A 16,250-nucleotide genomic window follows, 5' to 3' on the forward strand; every position below is an offset into this window, starting at 1 on the left:
CTACAGTAAACATTTGTTAATTGTTGGTTCAGTAGTTTGCGCGGTTATCGAGAACAAACGAAAAAGACATCTCTTTATAAAGCAATGAGTTTGATTCTTAGAGATTAAAAATTCTTTACATGCAGAGTGTATGACAAAGTTCTCCCGGAACTTTCCTAACCAATTCTACTCGAGAAAATAATGGAAAACTTTCATATAAACATACACCCTAAAATATTCGTTTGCGAGTTACGGCTAGTGAAAGATTTAGCAAGGATTTCAGCTTGGTAAGATGAGGTCGTAATGAAATTTTTAGGACGTTATTTAAGGAACAGAATTAGTGAGTTCTTATGGATTTTGATCAGAAAAATCGAATAAAATTGGTTTCAAACCCGTATCTGCAGTAGTTTTTGAGAAATCTGGGGTGAAAACCATTAAATTTGGGTAAAAAAACCCCTGTTTTTATGTTTTACGTACAATAACTTTGTTAAACGAGTAATAAACAAATAAAAATTTTAATTTCCTATTAAAGTTACATACTTTAAATTTACAAATTCCATCTAATAAGCGCCCGTAAAATTACGTTTATATCTCTTCTACGTAATCCTGTTAAAAATAAATGGGCGTTAAAGGACAAAAACAATATTTGTTTGTATTTATATTTATTTTCTTTGTATAATTCTATACAATTCAGAAATATAAAACTCTGATTAGCTGTTTACAAAAATAAAATGAATTAAAATATTAGATTGCAGCCTAAACCTTGATTATCTTAAACAATGATCAGAAGATAGTGTGAAATAAAGAAAAATCGTTGTTATTAAAATAATAATTAGTATTAATTATCTTTTCTGCTTAGATCACTCTAGTTTTTATGTTGAATACAAAACTTATGGCACTCTTGAGTACAATACTCAACGTAGAAAAAAATAAAAAATAACACCCGAAAATAGCTTCTTTATGTCTAACTTTCCGCTTCCTACTGGGATTGCCGAAATTTGTATTACATTTGTTGAACAAACCAAAATAGACATATACCTTTAGATACTAATTAATTAAAATAATAGAAACAATTTAAAAGCTGGGATTTCGGCATTTTAAACAGATTTTCATGATACAACATCATCAATCGATCTATTTTTCATCAAAGATAATAACATAATGCCCGTCCATTTTTTGGAAAACTATTAATCTGATATCATTGATGGAGACATAAAAAACTGCGAAGAAAATATCCAAGCCCTTTGTCAAGAGATCAACAAAGAGATCATTTATATATTTTTAGAGATTTTCTTTTTCTTTTTAGACATTTTTTGAAAACTGAAACCGGTTCTTCAGTTCCTAGATCATTAATCTTCCTTTTGTCTATTAATTTACAATCTTTCGCGGTTTCCTTTTTTAGTTATATACATTTTTGATACTATGAGTTTTTTGTTTACTTTTCCAACCGAGGAAAATAAAATTCTAGACTGGTATTAGATTAGTTTTAGATCTGCTTTTATAAACCGGATTCAAAAAAAGAATAGGTTCTCAATTCATAATATATATATATATATATGTTTAATGAAATATTTTGATCATACAAGGGGAAGGCACATCGGTTCGAAATAAGTTTAAATGAAGTGCAGCAAAAATTTTTAATAGGCGTTCGAGGAAGTCATGTGGTGTTCACATCAGAATTTTTTTAAATTGAGATGAAAAACGATCCTTTTTTTATTTCAAAAGGATGTTCTTTTTTCTTACGAGCAATCTTGTATTGTAGGTCTACCCGTATTCCATTTCGGCAAAGTTAGAAAACTAAAATGAGTAAAATAAAATTGTAAAAAAAAATTGCACTGAAAAGGAAAAAATCATTTTTCCACTCCCCCTTTAATATAACTTTTGAAACTTACTTTTTGAAGTCGACCTTTAAATTTTAAATGAATGACGAGAACACAAGATACGGATTATTAAATTTGGCCTCTTTTGGATTTCGACTCGCAATGAAGGACGTGATGGAAAAACTGATTTTTTCTTCAATGTAAATTTTTTTTGGAGTCTGGTTCAACTTAAAATAAAGATAATGTACTACAATCATTATTTTGAAATAGTTTTTTTCTGAGATAGATAAACTTTTCTCCTAAGCAGGTTTGTAATGGTACTTTCATTGCGTTATAAAATTTCATCAGGTTGCTTTATTTTCTTTTTTACAGCGGTTTGAAATCGTAATATGTATAATTTTATTACACCACCGCTACCATTTTGCGGAAATACTTTAATTCTTATTTTTACATTCATAATCTTAGTTTAACTTAAGTTCTAGTCGTATTTCTTATCCGTGATTATTTCTGCCTTCATAAATTTAAATTAAATTAGGGTTATTTTAAACTTATCGAGATGTATCTATCAAGTGTAGTGAAAGCATAAACTGTAAATGATCCATTGTACTACTGCGCTGCCCAAAACAGCTTTCTACTTTTCTGGAATCACATTTACTACAAAAGTGGTTTTATTTTTATACAAACAAGATAATTTGATACGGTAATGAAAGGTGAAGTTAAAAGCGAAAATAAGACAAATATAGAATTAATAGAAGTTGATAATGATATTAGAAAATTAGAACTAAATTTAACACCGGTTTTTATTGAAGTATTATTAACCGTTAAATAGAAACAAAAAAAAAAACAAAAACAAAAAACAATGAGCGATTGCTATAAAATACAATGAAAAGAAGTTAATTATTAAATTTTTATGATTTCTGATTCGAGTGTTATTCGACAGTATTTTAAATCAGGTTTTATAGTTTTTTCTTTATACTCGTGAATCAACTGATAAATAGTAGAATTAACTGTCATTCTAACACTGGTATTCCAAAGAAAGAGACTGTAACAGATACAGTCTTCGTATGACTGATGCATAAATATTATTATGACACTTTCTCTGACAATAATGATGTTCATTACACAGTTAATTACGGTAAACAGAATGTAGGTGTCACATATACAAATTAGTATCTCCTGCAATTTAATAGGCTCGGCGTATTATGCAAAAGTACGAGGGTTATTTTTTTCAAGGTCCGATCGGTCACAAAATTAAAACCACAGTGAAAATAAAAAAAATTTTATTTGTAACAAGTACTTACATAGTTACTGTATTTCTCTACATAGTTGCCACTCCAATTTAGACATTTGTCGTAGCGTGGTACCAAATTTCCAATACCCTCGTCATAGAACGGAGCCGCCTGTGTTTTTAGCCATGTTTCTACGCTGGTCTGTGACAAAATGTTGTCCTCCTAGCCAACGTTTCATGTGAGCAAAGATGTGAAAATTGTATGGAGCCAAGTCCGTGCTGTATGGTGGGTGATCAAACACTTCCCAACGAAAACGCTGCATGAACTTCTTTGTTACAGCTGCAGTGTGCGGCCGAGGATTGTCATGGAGAAAGACAATGCCTGCTGACAACATTCCACTCCGCTTATTCTTATTCACCCAATCGTATTCTTTGTGTTTTAACCAATCATAAGGTGAGAGTAATTCTTATCATTATCAGGCACGAAATTCCAACCAATCGTATTCGTTGTTTTTTAACCAACCATAAGGAGAGTGTGATTCTTATCATTATCACCCCCGAAATTCCAACCAATCGAATTCTTTGTTTTTTAAACAATCGTAAGGTGAGAGTAACTCTTATCATTAAGGGCACAAAATTCCAACCAATCGTATTCTTTTCATTTCAAACAATCATTAGGTGAGGGTAATTCTTATCATTATCAGGCACCAAATTCCAACCAATCGTATTCGTTGTTTTTTAACCAGTCATAAAGTGAGTGTAATTCTTATCATTAGCAGGCCCGAAATTCCAACCAATCGTATTCTTTGTGTTTTAACCAATCATAAGGTGAGAGGACGAGGGTTTTTTTCAAGGTCCGATCGGTCACGAAATTAAAACCGCGGTGAAAATAATTTTTTTTTAATTTGTAACAAGTATTTACATAATTGCGCTATCTCTCTACATAGTCGCCACTCGGATTTAGACATTTTGTCGTAGGGTAATACCAACTTTCCAATAGCCTCCTCATAGAACGGAGCCAGCTGTGTTTTCAGCCATGTTTCTACGCTGTTCTGCAACTCGATGTCTGTGCCCAAATGTTGTCCTTCTTTTTTTCACTGTGGTTTTAATTTCGTGACCGACCGGTGCTTGAAAAAAAATAACCCTCATATGTGTTCGGCTCGGTGAAGAAGTAACCGTTTATTACTCCTAACTTAAACTGACATGGAGTGCTTGTTATATTTATCTTGTGGTATATGACTTCCAACCATTACCGGTTATGACACAGATTAATATTAAAGAATGAAGAAATATGAAAAATAATGAAGGAAGCACAGTTGTTATAAAATTGGAGAAAATATTTTAAGATTTTCATTGAAGAGAACGAGAAAAATAATTTAAATATATTTAATACCCAGCTATTTTTTTTTTGAGTTTAAGGGAAAACATTTAAGAGAAATTGTGATTAATAAAAAGGTTCGTTGATTTTTATCATTATACCTCTAAAATTGTTAAATTGTAGTGTATTTATTCTAATAATATTTAACCACGAGTATTATTCATGGTAAACATTTTTTAAATATTTTTTTTCTGCATTAATACACATAAATAAGATGCCGGAATAAACTGTTACTCGGTTTTAGTGTCACATTTCTTCTGTTAAATTAATTTTCTTTATTTTGCAATATTCTAGCGAATGAAAAATTAACTATTTAGTTGACATTTAACGCACATAAGCTGATACACACGAACGCAAAAGCAGGCACGTGTGTATAATAATATTTATCCATACACATATTTAGTTATTTCCATAGTATATTAGTTTCTTACTATTATACTAAATAAATAAGTACTGCATACAATTTACATGTGGCCATGAGGATAAAAATCTTGTTAATTTGTATTTACAAATTGTACTTGGAAAAATAATTTTTTTTTCTGTTTAGAAGACACGAATAATAACGATAATAAATTCCATTTAATTTTTTCTCTTCAATTACATTTTAAAAATATATACAAGAAATAAGAACTGATATTAGTAAAAGTCAGTACTGGTAAGATCTTTATGATGGGAAATTCCCTTACTCCTTGCCTAATTTGCTTATCTAAATTTGTAATAATTGTATTCAGTGAGTCAAACTACATCTCGAATTGCGTTGATAACTTTTTGTACTCCATATAAAAAAAGTGAAACGTAGTGAATTTAATTTATAAGTTGGTAGAGATGATTGGTTAACCTAAGAGATTAATAAAGATAATATTTTTAAGTAAAATGTCTGTTATTATAATTAATTCTATTCAATCAAGAGGCAAATAAACTTAAATAAATCGCATTCAAGTTATATATATATATATGTATATATATATATATATATATCGTATATACAGAGTGTTTCTAAAATGGTGGACTGGCTATACTTTTTCGGATTCTACTTCTAAAAATAAAGAAAAAATATCCTTAAGAAATGGCAACTTCTCCTTCGTTTTCCACCTGTCCTCCATTTTGTTCTTTTTATATAAAAAGTTATATCTCAAGTTCAGATAGAGGAATAACATTAATATTTTGTAACCGTCTTGGTAATAAAGTTTTAAAATTAGCAAAAAATCAGGACTTAAATAGCTTCAAAAATTACAAAATGGCGGCCATGTTTATTTTTCAATAATAATATATTTTTATCTAGATTTATGTTTTTGCTAAAATATTAGCTTTTTATTTTGAACAAAATGACATTTTATTTTTGAAAATCGGTAATAAATAGTCGAGTTGTGGGAGAAAATTGATGTAATTTTGTGTCATAATTATTAGGTCTATTATTGTGAGAAAATTATTACTTAATTTGATTCTAATTTACAATACTAGAATCAATAATAAATATAAACAATATTTCATCGAATTGATTGCAAAGTGAAGGACATGAAAACATCGATTTTCTGCTATAAGTCGGCTATTTGTTAACTGATTTTCAAAAATTAAATGTCATTTTGTTCAAAATAAAAGGCTTAATATATTAGTATAACATAAATTTGGATAAAAACCTAATATTTATGGAGATATAACGGATTGAAAAATAAACATGGTTGCCATTTTGTAATTTGCTAAGATATTTAAGTCCGGATTTTTTACTAATTTTAAAACTATACTACCAAAACGCTTACCAATTATTTAGGTGATTTGTATATCCGAACTTGATATATACATTTTTATATAAAAATAACAATATGATGGACATGAGGAGAACGAAGGAAAAATTACCATTTTCCTAAGGATATTTTTTATTTATTTTTACATGTAGAATCCGAAAAAGTATAGCCATCCCATCATTTAAAAATATTCTGTATATATACTGATATACTATACATATACTAGCCGGACCATCTAGCCAAAACCTGGACCCTGAGGGTCCAGGTCGGCCCATGCCAATCAGGAACTCCTCGGGCTCTCCAGCAGCCACGGGGCCTACCCTAGGACCGCAGAGCTCGCTTCGCTAGTCATTCCCATACTGCAGGAGACGGCGCCTTGGACACCCGCAGAGCTCGCTTCTGTCGTCATTTCCGTCTACCCAGAGGGCTCCACCCCCTGGACCTCCACACTATTTGATATTTTCATGATTGTGAGGATTGTAAAGATTTTATATATATATGTGTGTGTGTGTATATATAGTATTATAAATATTTACAGTTTTTACATTGATTTTCCGTTTTAGTTTGACGGCAGCCAAGAAATTACATAATCGGTTCAATATTATTAATTGACCGAAAGAAGCGAAATCCTGTTTTAACTACTTGATTTTTTTTTATTCTTCTGTTCTTTGTGTTTGTGATGCAGTTTTCCGTTTTATTTTTGTAATTTTATAGTAAGACTTCTTCCTTTTAGTTGTATAAAAATACATATAGCGGCCTCTATTTTAGATATTGACAAAGATGACGGAGAGGTGCCCTGATGAGGAATTTTCATCTTCAAGTCACGTACACTTGTCCACCCCTCCATTTCTGATGCCAATTACTAATGGCTATCACCACCACTAACATCTCCAGTTACCTTTCTCAGCGACTACGTTTCAGATACGTCACTGTTTTCATTTTATCCATCATTATGCATAATATCGTCTCTTAAGACCGTTCTCCTACAATTGTACCGCACTATACCTTTATTAAAACTCTTTAAAATTCTTAATTAACGGAATGGAGCGAAGCGTAGTTCAGTTTTAATTCATACTTTTGGCATTACGTCTGTTTATTTGTGTAGCAGTTACAATCGACAACATTTTTATGAAATTTAACAGGAAGTTAGCTGGCATCACATTTTTGTGTAACGATTTTTGATAAGATTTTCAGATTTAAAACCGGAGCCGCTTTCTCTTAAATAAACTGATTGAGAGGAAAGGTAGAAAAGAAGTTCTATTCCCAAGCTACTGATGCTGAGAACTGATCGTGTGACTTTTCTTCCTCTTGATAGCGCAGTTTCTGTCTTCAACCACTGTGCTGTGATCCAGGTAGCGCTTGTAGTGTAATTAAACCATTCACAATTAAATTTGGTATTAATTGAATTTTTTATTACGCTCAATTTGTGAAATTCTATCACGATGGGCGAGATCGACTATTTATATAACTAATCTATTCCTCTTAATAAAATTACACCATATAATACATTAGGATCGTTCGAAAAGTTTTCGATCTGACAGAGAGATGGCGGAAATATGATCAGAAAGAAACGATTACAATTATCGGTATCATAGTAATGTTTACTGTGACAGATGAAATAGTTAGGAAAAATCCACAATGCCATATTAAATGATCGCTGACTGAAGGTACGTGAGATTGCCTACACTGCAAACAAATCGGTAGTACGTGACCATTACATTTTAAACAGTGTTTGGGATATGAAAAATCTTATCGCTTGATATGTGCCGCGTTTGTTAACAGTCGACTGAACACTTCTCAAGAATGTTTTACATTTATTTAAACGCGATTCCGTAAATTTTCTTTGACGTTTTTAAAACTAGATGAAGATGAAACACAGATTTACCATCACACGTTAGAGACCGACCAGTGGGTGGTAGCAAATGAAAGTGCCCCAAATAAAGCGAAAACGGTTCCTTCTACAGGAGAAATCATGGCAACAAGTTTTTGTTTTTTTTGGGTGGTGGTGGGGGGGGGGTAATTCTCATGCTATGGTGTTTATAGACTACCTTGTAAATGGCAGGGTCAAAATCGGGAAGTATTATGCTCTTTATTGGACTGATTTTAGGGTACTATTCAAGTTAAACGTCCACATCTGGCCAAAAATAAAGTGTTCCTTCCCCACGATATGCATCTCCACACATTTGTCCGGTTATTGCTGCAAAACTCTATGACCTCTGCTTTTAAGTCCTTCCATGTGCGTCGAATTTCGACGGATTTGGTTCCCAGCGATTACTTCCTCATCCTAAACCTGAAAAAATGGCTTACTGGAAGAGGATTCAATTCAAATGATGAGTTCAAAGGGAGATAACCGCTTATTTTCCGCTTATTAACCGCTGATTTGGACAAATTACATAATACTGAAGTATTAAAAAGTTGGAAAGTTGTTGGTCTAAACATATCGAATAAGTAATTACGTTGAAAATAATTTAAAAAAATTTTGTTTCCTTTGTTAAGCTGAGAACTTTCCTAACGGCTCTCGTCGACTAACCGTGGATATTGTTAAAGTTTATTTTTTTAATACAAATGAAATCTTGGAAGTATATATATACAAAGAGAGAGAGAGAGAGTGAGCGGGCATATTTTTCCCCCTTTTTTTAAAAAAAAAATTAATTGCCGCATTTTTAATTTGATCGCTTATTATTTGTAACGAATGGAATATGAATGAAGTAATATTTATCGTTAATTAATTTTTTCCCCCGACAAAGCTAATATAGTCATTTGGAGTGTAAATCATGTCTATTTGTTTCTTTATCATCTTTACAGATAAATTCACGTTGATAGTACATTTTAATTAAGGTGTCTGTCATACCATGTCGCTTTGTATCGATTAATTAAAATGTTTATTTTTATACATTTAAGATTTTTTATATTTTTACACGATTGCCCAAAAAGGGGTGTAATATATTTAAGTTGTAGGTATGTATGTTTGCTCCATCGTAGCAGTTCAATGGCTGAACCGATTTAGATCCTTACACTTACACGTAACATGCATCCTTACTTTTCGGTGGAATCGTTACACGTTACCGGGAGTGATACAGGCTATATTTAAATAAATATAAATAATTTAGCGTGTTTAAATAAATTTAAAAAATTTGAAAAAAATACTATATACAAATTATACTATTCAGGAAACCAAAATGAGCAAAAATATAATATTGACATAAGCCCTATCTTGCTTTGTTTTCCTTCTGGACGCCATTTTATGATTGTCAAAAAAAAATTATTTCTCAGTTACGGGTAAACCTACAATTAACCCGGCAGTACGCTTGCGTACCGTATTGCAAGCTGATAATTTTTATTAATTTACTATATATTATTTATTATTAATAATTTTTATTACGTTTAGTGGAGAAAATAAAAACAGGCAAAAAATAATAATCGTGTATGAGGAAGCATACTGCCGAGTTAATTGTAGGTTTACCGGTTTCTAAAAAATGCATTTTTTGTTGAAAATCACAAAATGGCGTCCAGAAGGAAAACAGAGCAAATTAGGACTTATGTCGATATTAATGGTTTTGCTCATTTCGGTTTCCTGAATCAGTACCTGAAGTAGAGGAATACGTCCCAGAACACTCTGTATTCAAATAAAACAGCAAAATCAATATGACTGTAATGTACTTAAGGTATGCTGTACTATATGTATGTACGTTCGTTCCACCGTAAAAGCTCAAGGCAACGGGAATTTTATAGTATGTGGACATTTTAACCGAGTTAAATATTTTAGCCAAGTCATTTTGGCATAAAAACTTCACGGATCTAACGGCAGTGGTCCGAAATTTAGGGGCTCCGCACTTCTACATTACACTGTCGTGCTATGGTCTGCACTTCCCGGACATCCTTTTATTTTATTTTTTTTTTGGTTGTGTTTTTTTAATTTTAACAGATTTAAAACTTGTCACGTTATATTTTTATTTAAGTTTTCTAATTGATTACTTTTTGACCAAGTACTAAATTCACCTTAAATGAATCTCAGCTCTTTTCACCTCTGTCATTTTATTCGAAAGACGTGATGGTTTTATCTACTTTAAAAACCCTCGTCCATCCCCTACCCTGACCTCAAACCATAGAATCGTTTTAAAAATACATTTTCATATTTTTTTACAATAATATAATACTGACATTTATGTATTTTTTAGTAAATATCGTTCCAAATATGCAAAATTTTAACTATTTCACTTATTCAATTTTATTTATTGACTTTGAAATTAAGTTAAATATATTTCAATTTTGCACATAAGCATAAGATACGTAATATTCTTAATGTATTTTTAAATTAAAATTAAATTTTTATCTTATTAATGATTAATTAGGTAACGCAAGCCGATTGCTTTGCTTTTTATACCCGTAATTATTTTGCGACTGAAAGGAGCAGATCAAGAATTTTTTATTAAAATTAGAAGTCGCATCTCGTTTTATCGCAACGGCGGCGACTAAGAACGAAAGTAAAAGGTCGGTGAAAGAGCGAGTGAAATATAAAACACAATAAAAGTGAGAAGGATTATATTATCGTGATATTACGGGTAGAGGGGAAAACATAAGATAGACCTGGTAGGGGGCGTTTTCTCTCCCGTGAGGAGTACGTATGGACGACCGACCACCGCTTGTTCACTTATCACTACATTTAACTGTGTTGATTCTTTAGAGTTGTGTTAGTATAATAAAGTGTCGGGTCAGTCGATTTGGAAAGAGGAGAGGATGTATTTCCGAAATCGGTGGATTACAAAATCGTGAAACCCTTTTGTTGTTGTTTCCATTCGAATTTTTGGGGGTTACTGACCACCGCACTAATTCTATTTTATTAAGTTTATTTGTTTATTTTTTTTATTAAATATATATAAAATTTATATTATTATTACAAGTGTGTAATTTAAAAAATATGTGTCTTAATCATGGATTGTGCGATTAGTGATGATCTATTTTATAAACAGTCTCAGAAAAAAAATTGGTTTTTAATTTAGGTAAGTTTATATTTACTATTCGTTTAATGTTCTTGATTTATTTAAATTTTTTACATCAAAATAATACTAATATTTAAAAAATAAAACGGGAATTATTGTAGGCAAAAAATGGTAAGAGATATACCCCTACATTTAATTGTTTCGGGGAGAATTTTGAATAATATAAAATCCTTTTTTTTATAGTTACAGCTATCCGATTTACAAGCGGTGTAATAATACTTTTATTATTAAACTCCGCGATAGTGTAGTAGCTTCTTTGCCTTTCATCCGGAGGTCCTAGGTTCGATTCCAGGTCAAGTATGGCATTTTTCATATGATACAAACTTCATTATTATTCATCGTAGAAACTATTATTTATTTTTATTATTGTACGAGTAAACAAATAAATTATCGTTAATATGACCATATTGTATTTTTCCCGATGTAGATACATCAACTAACACGAAATATATTTCTCTTAATTTTGATAATTTAAATTCCTGAATAAAGATAAATTTTAATCAGCTACGTTGAAATTAGTTATTTTTCCAATTTTTGATGTAATGTTAAAGGCAAATTGTACTATGTATGATGTTTTATGGTGTATATAAAATATAAGAACAATAAAAAATTTGAGGGTGGTTTATAAAAAAACCTCATTGGACGGGTTTTTTTTACAATTCATCTATAAGTAAATAATTTTAAGTTTAAATAATTTCCTAAGATTTTAATTTTATTATGTGTGTTGTATCAACATCAGTCGTAACATTTTTGTCGTAACTTTTCTAATACTCAATGCTATTAGAATAATTTATTAAAAGTAGTACATTAAGTATATAAAAAGTATATTTATTAATTAAATTATGTTCATTTTACAATTCTACGATTTAGTTCCACGATTTAATTAATTTATTATGTTAAAAAATTTTCATATGTATATTTAATAATATTATTGCAGTATATACAACATGTTAATCGCTGCTTGTTCGAGTTGATTAAATATGGTTCATTTTTTTCAATCTCAAAATTAAATTGAATCCTGCGATTATTTATTTCAATGAAAAATTGCATTAATTTTTTTTTATGTTTTGCTGTGTAAAAGACATGTAAATATTTTATTCGCTACTTTATGTTCGTTAATTAAATATAAATACATTCCATTCTTTATGATCACACGACTTAACTGAATCCTGTGGTTATTTATTTATTACTATTTATTTCAATAATAAATTGCATTAAAATACTTCTTTTACAACACGTCATGCAGAATTAAGAGTATCATTTTATATCGACTTTTTGCAAAGGTAATTAAATGTTTTATATTTATGAATTTATTTTTTTTAATTTTATTTTTTACTTTGTCGGCGAATATAGATAGAATAGGTATATTAAAGGGGAAAATATAATAATTATGTCAAAAATAGGGTATCGGGTTTTTTTTACAAATTTTTACTTTTTTGAATCCATCTAGACCAAAAAAAAAAACATATGTACGCCATATTTATATACTGGGGCAGTGATCATGTTACCTTTTTTTTCAATTCGTTAAGAGGAAGGGGGGTATCGCGAAAAAAAATTTTTGATTTTCTTTAGAGGGATTTTGGGAATAATTTTATTAAAGCAAATTTATTACTTACAATTGCCACTATTAATAATATAAAAAAATATTTTTTAAAAAATCAACTCCCACCTCACAAAATTTAAATATGTTTTTTTTTATTCTTTTGGTCTATCTTCCCTCGATATATATAATTTTAAAAACGTTTTTGAAAGTTTTGCTTCATATACAGAGCTATCAAGGAATTCTACAATTTTGTTTTTTTAAATTGCAGACTCGAGTCTAAAAGGTACAAAAGTTTTTTTTTAATTTTCTTTTTCTTATTTCAGCCTTTATTGAAGAAGATGTTGAATTTAGAAAAAAAAAATTACTTTTTTTTTCTAAAAAAAAGTAATACATTTGTTAATACAAAGCTTAACACATTTTTTGTTAAGCTTAAACTACACAACATATTTAAAAATAATTTTTCTTAAAATTTATTTCCCGCCTCTAAAAAATATATATTCTGTTTTTTCTTGTGCCCCTCTTTAATTGTTTTTCTACTTAAATTAATCCAAATTTTAATTTTAAAAAATTTTTAAAATCAAAATTGCTTTTAACAATAGTTTCAGCACTTCAACAATGTTATATTTTTGTTATTATAACAAAAGAATTAATTTATTATAAAATAAAAGAAAATTAAAACAAGCAACTAGATCGCTATTAAAAAGTAATTTTTTTAAAAATATCAGCAACTTTATTAAATTTTTATTAATTTTTAAAATGAGTATTAATAAAATTATACTCTTTACTAGATACAACAAAAGAAATTTCATAAAATATAATATTTATTTTAAATTTTGATATAATTTACGAATGAACAAAGATAATATAATAAAGACAACATTTTAATAGGTAAATTTAACATATCAATTTATAAATCAAAAATATTGATATTACTATATACGAAATTTAAGGAATAATTAATTCTTTATACTCGATTATTTATTCGCCCAATGTGCTGGTTTAGTGGTTGATTCGTTGTCCCAAATCGTTGTTTAACAGCTAAGTTTCGAATTCTAAGGTTTTGAGATTCGAATTCTAGTAAAGGTTAGTTGCTTTTATTCGGATTTGAATACTAAACAATGAATACCGATGTACTTTGGTAGTTGGGGTTCAATTAACCACACGTCTCAGGAACGGTCGGTCTGAGTCTGTACAAGACTACAGACCGATTTGGGTAATAAATATATTGCAAACGTATGCATTGGGAAATAAATTTAAAAAAAATTATTTATTCAATTTTTTTTTCATTGCAGTGTTTTTATAGCTATAAAAACTTGAACTTGAAAGAATTAATTTAGTATTTCTTTTTCAGTCTCTTTGTATGAACTCCACCTGTTCAATTACCTTACTTGCTCTTCTACAATTACTTAAAAAAAGCTTAAATTATGCAACATTTAATGTCATAAATAGATATTTCTTCTTAATAGAGGTGTATATCCTTTGTAATGTGCAATTTTTCATTTTTTTTCGTCTTACTAAATACAAACTTTTATTGATTAATAAAATGATAATAATATATATACGTATATCTATGTAAATAAAATGACCTAATCCAACCGGTCTGAAGATGTTATTATTAATTGTAACTAAACGACTCACCTACATCGTATGAAAATACGTTTAAATTCATTTAAAAAGTAATTATCTCCTAAGATAGTTTTTATTTAGCAGTCATCTTAACGACTTTAATCGCTCTACCGCCTGGCGAATCGGTCATGTTTGAAAGAAGTTTTAAAGCATTGATTTCTTTCCATAAAATTATTTTTATTAAAAAAGAAACTTCTGTGTTAATTTTTTTAAATTTTTTTGTTTTTTTTTTTATTGATAGATTATTAATTTATTCAATAATAGAGTTTGAAATTTTTAAATTTCTTCGGATGAAACCTAGGAATCTATCGAATTAATCTACTTTTTTCCTCTTATCATTCGATTAATTTGTTTTTCTTATTTACTTTTCTACATTTTCTTATTTCTTTATAATTTTATTATCTAAATAAAATTCAACAATATTTATTATATTACGTTCGTTAACCTCTACACATTTTTCTAACAATCGACATAATAAATGAATAATATTTAAAACCTGGTAAATAACTACAAAACATTATTAAACAACACAAGCATTTTTAATTGCGTACAGTGGAATAAGAATGACCCATTTACTTATTATAAATGTCGCCTTCAACCTAGTCGCCCGTGGTCGGATTATAGACCATCTGTTTGTAACCTCGAATTAAAATTTCCGATAAAAATACTTTTTTAAAAATCTGACAATGGTGTTGATGAATTATTTTCGGAATTTGGGTAATACTTAAAAATTTCAGCATTATCTTTTTCTTTAAATTATTGTAACTAAATAAACAATACCAAAATATATTTCAAATGAAAATTATTTTTTTTGAAAAACCAACTAAATTTTTAACCGGTAAAAAATTAAAATAACTCGTTTACATTCGGTTCTGCACTGAGTTACTGTCTATTAAGATATAATAAATATATTTAAAATAAACTTGTTTAAAAAAAGAATGTAATTTACCTTTTGATACAAGATAAGAAGCCACCGGGTTGGTCTTGTGATAAACTCGTCGTCGTAAATCAGCTGATTTCGAAATCGAAGTTCTCAAGTTCAAATCCTAATAAAGGTAGTTGCTTTTATTCGGATTTGAATACTAGATCGTCGATACCGGTATTCTTTGGTGGTTGAGTTTTAGTTAACCATATGACTCGGCAAGAATGGTCGCACTGAGTTTGTTGAAGACTACACATTATCGGTACAGTTACATTACACTGATAAGTCGCTAATGGCTTTAATTGTTGATTAAACTATAAATAAAAATATTTTTAAAAAAAATATTTATTTTGGAAAATAAAAGAATCCCATAACGGTAGATGTAATTAAACAGTTAATATTAGAAGTTTTTTTGTTAATTTCCTTAATTTTTTTATAAGAATTGAAATTTTTTGCGTTATGTAATCCCCAATTATTTAAAATTGAAATTTTAAAAATTCATCAAACAGTGATATTAGAAACATTTATTAAACTGGATTGTTTTTCTTTTCTTAACCGGGTTCGAATCCCGGTTAGGAATGACATTTTCACACGCTACAAAAATTGTCATATATCTCATTCTCTGAAGTAATACCTATTGGTGTTCCCAGTGGTTTAAAAAAGAAAATGAAAAAAAGATTTTATCCAAGCGCACGCGCGTTATAATTATTGAATTTGGTATTTTGACTTGTATTTAGGGACATTGATTTTATAAAATTATTGTGAAAATAGGGAATTCGGTTGTTCCCCTTTAATAATACTTCGAGATACGTTCATTTTTTTAAAAATTCAACGTGGAATTTTTGAATGCGATTGGTAAATGAGAAGATACTTTTTGGTGAAGAGTTTAGGGAACATTTTTAAAAGCAAGTTTTATTCCAAAAATATTCTTCTTAATAAACTTCTTTTTTCTCAAAAAAAAGAAAAAAAAGAAAAAAGTTAAAGTTTAAAATATTTGTGATATTTTAGTGCA

General features: G+C 29.2%; 1 protein-coding gene across 2 annotated transcripts in view; it reads left to right on the plus strand.

The window, feature by feature from the left end:
• The window catches only part of dsb (scavenger receptor class B member debris buster), a 397,095-nt gene that overhangs the window by 122,523 nt on the left and 258,322 nt on the right, over positions 1 to 16,250 (plus strand). The window contains exon 1 of one of the 2 annotated variants that reach the window (XM_075374398.1): positions 10,827 to 11,147. The exons of the other annotated variant lie outside the window; for it this stretch is intronic. The gene's annotated coding sequence lies outside the window, so the exon portion shown is untranslated. Of the gene's footprint in view, positions 1 to 10,826; positions 11,148 to 16,250 lie in introns of those variants that run through there. 2 annotated transcript variants of the gene reach the window in all.

This window comes from Lycorma delicatula, chromosome 9 (assembly GCF_047948215.1).
Source record: "Lycorma delicatula isolate Av1 chromosome 9, ASM4794821v1, whole genome shotgun sequence".
Taxonomy (NCBI): Eukaryota; Metazoa; Arthropoda; class Insecta; order Hemiptera; family Fulgoridae; genus Lycorma; species Lycorma delicatula.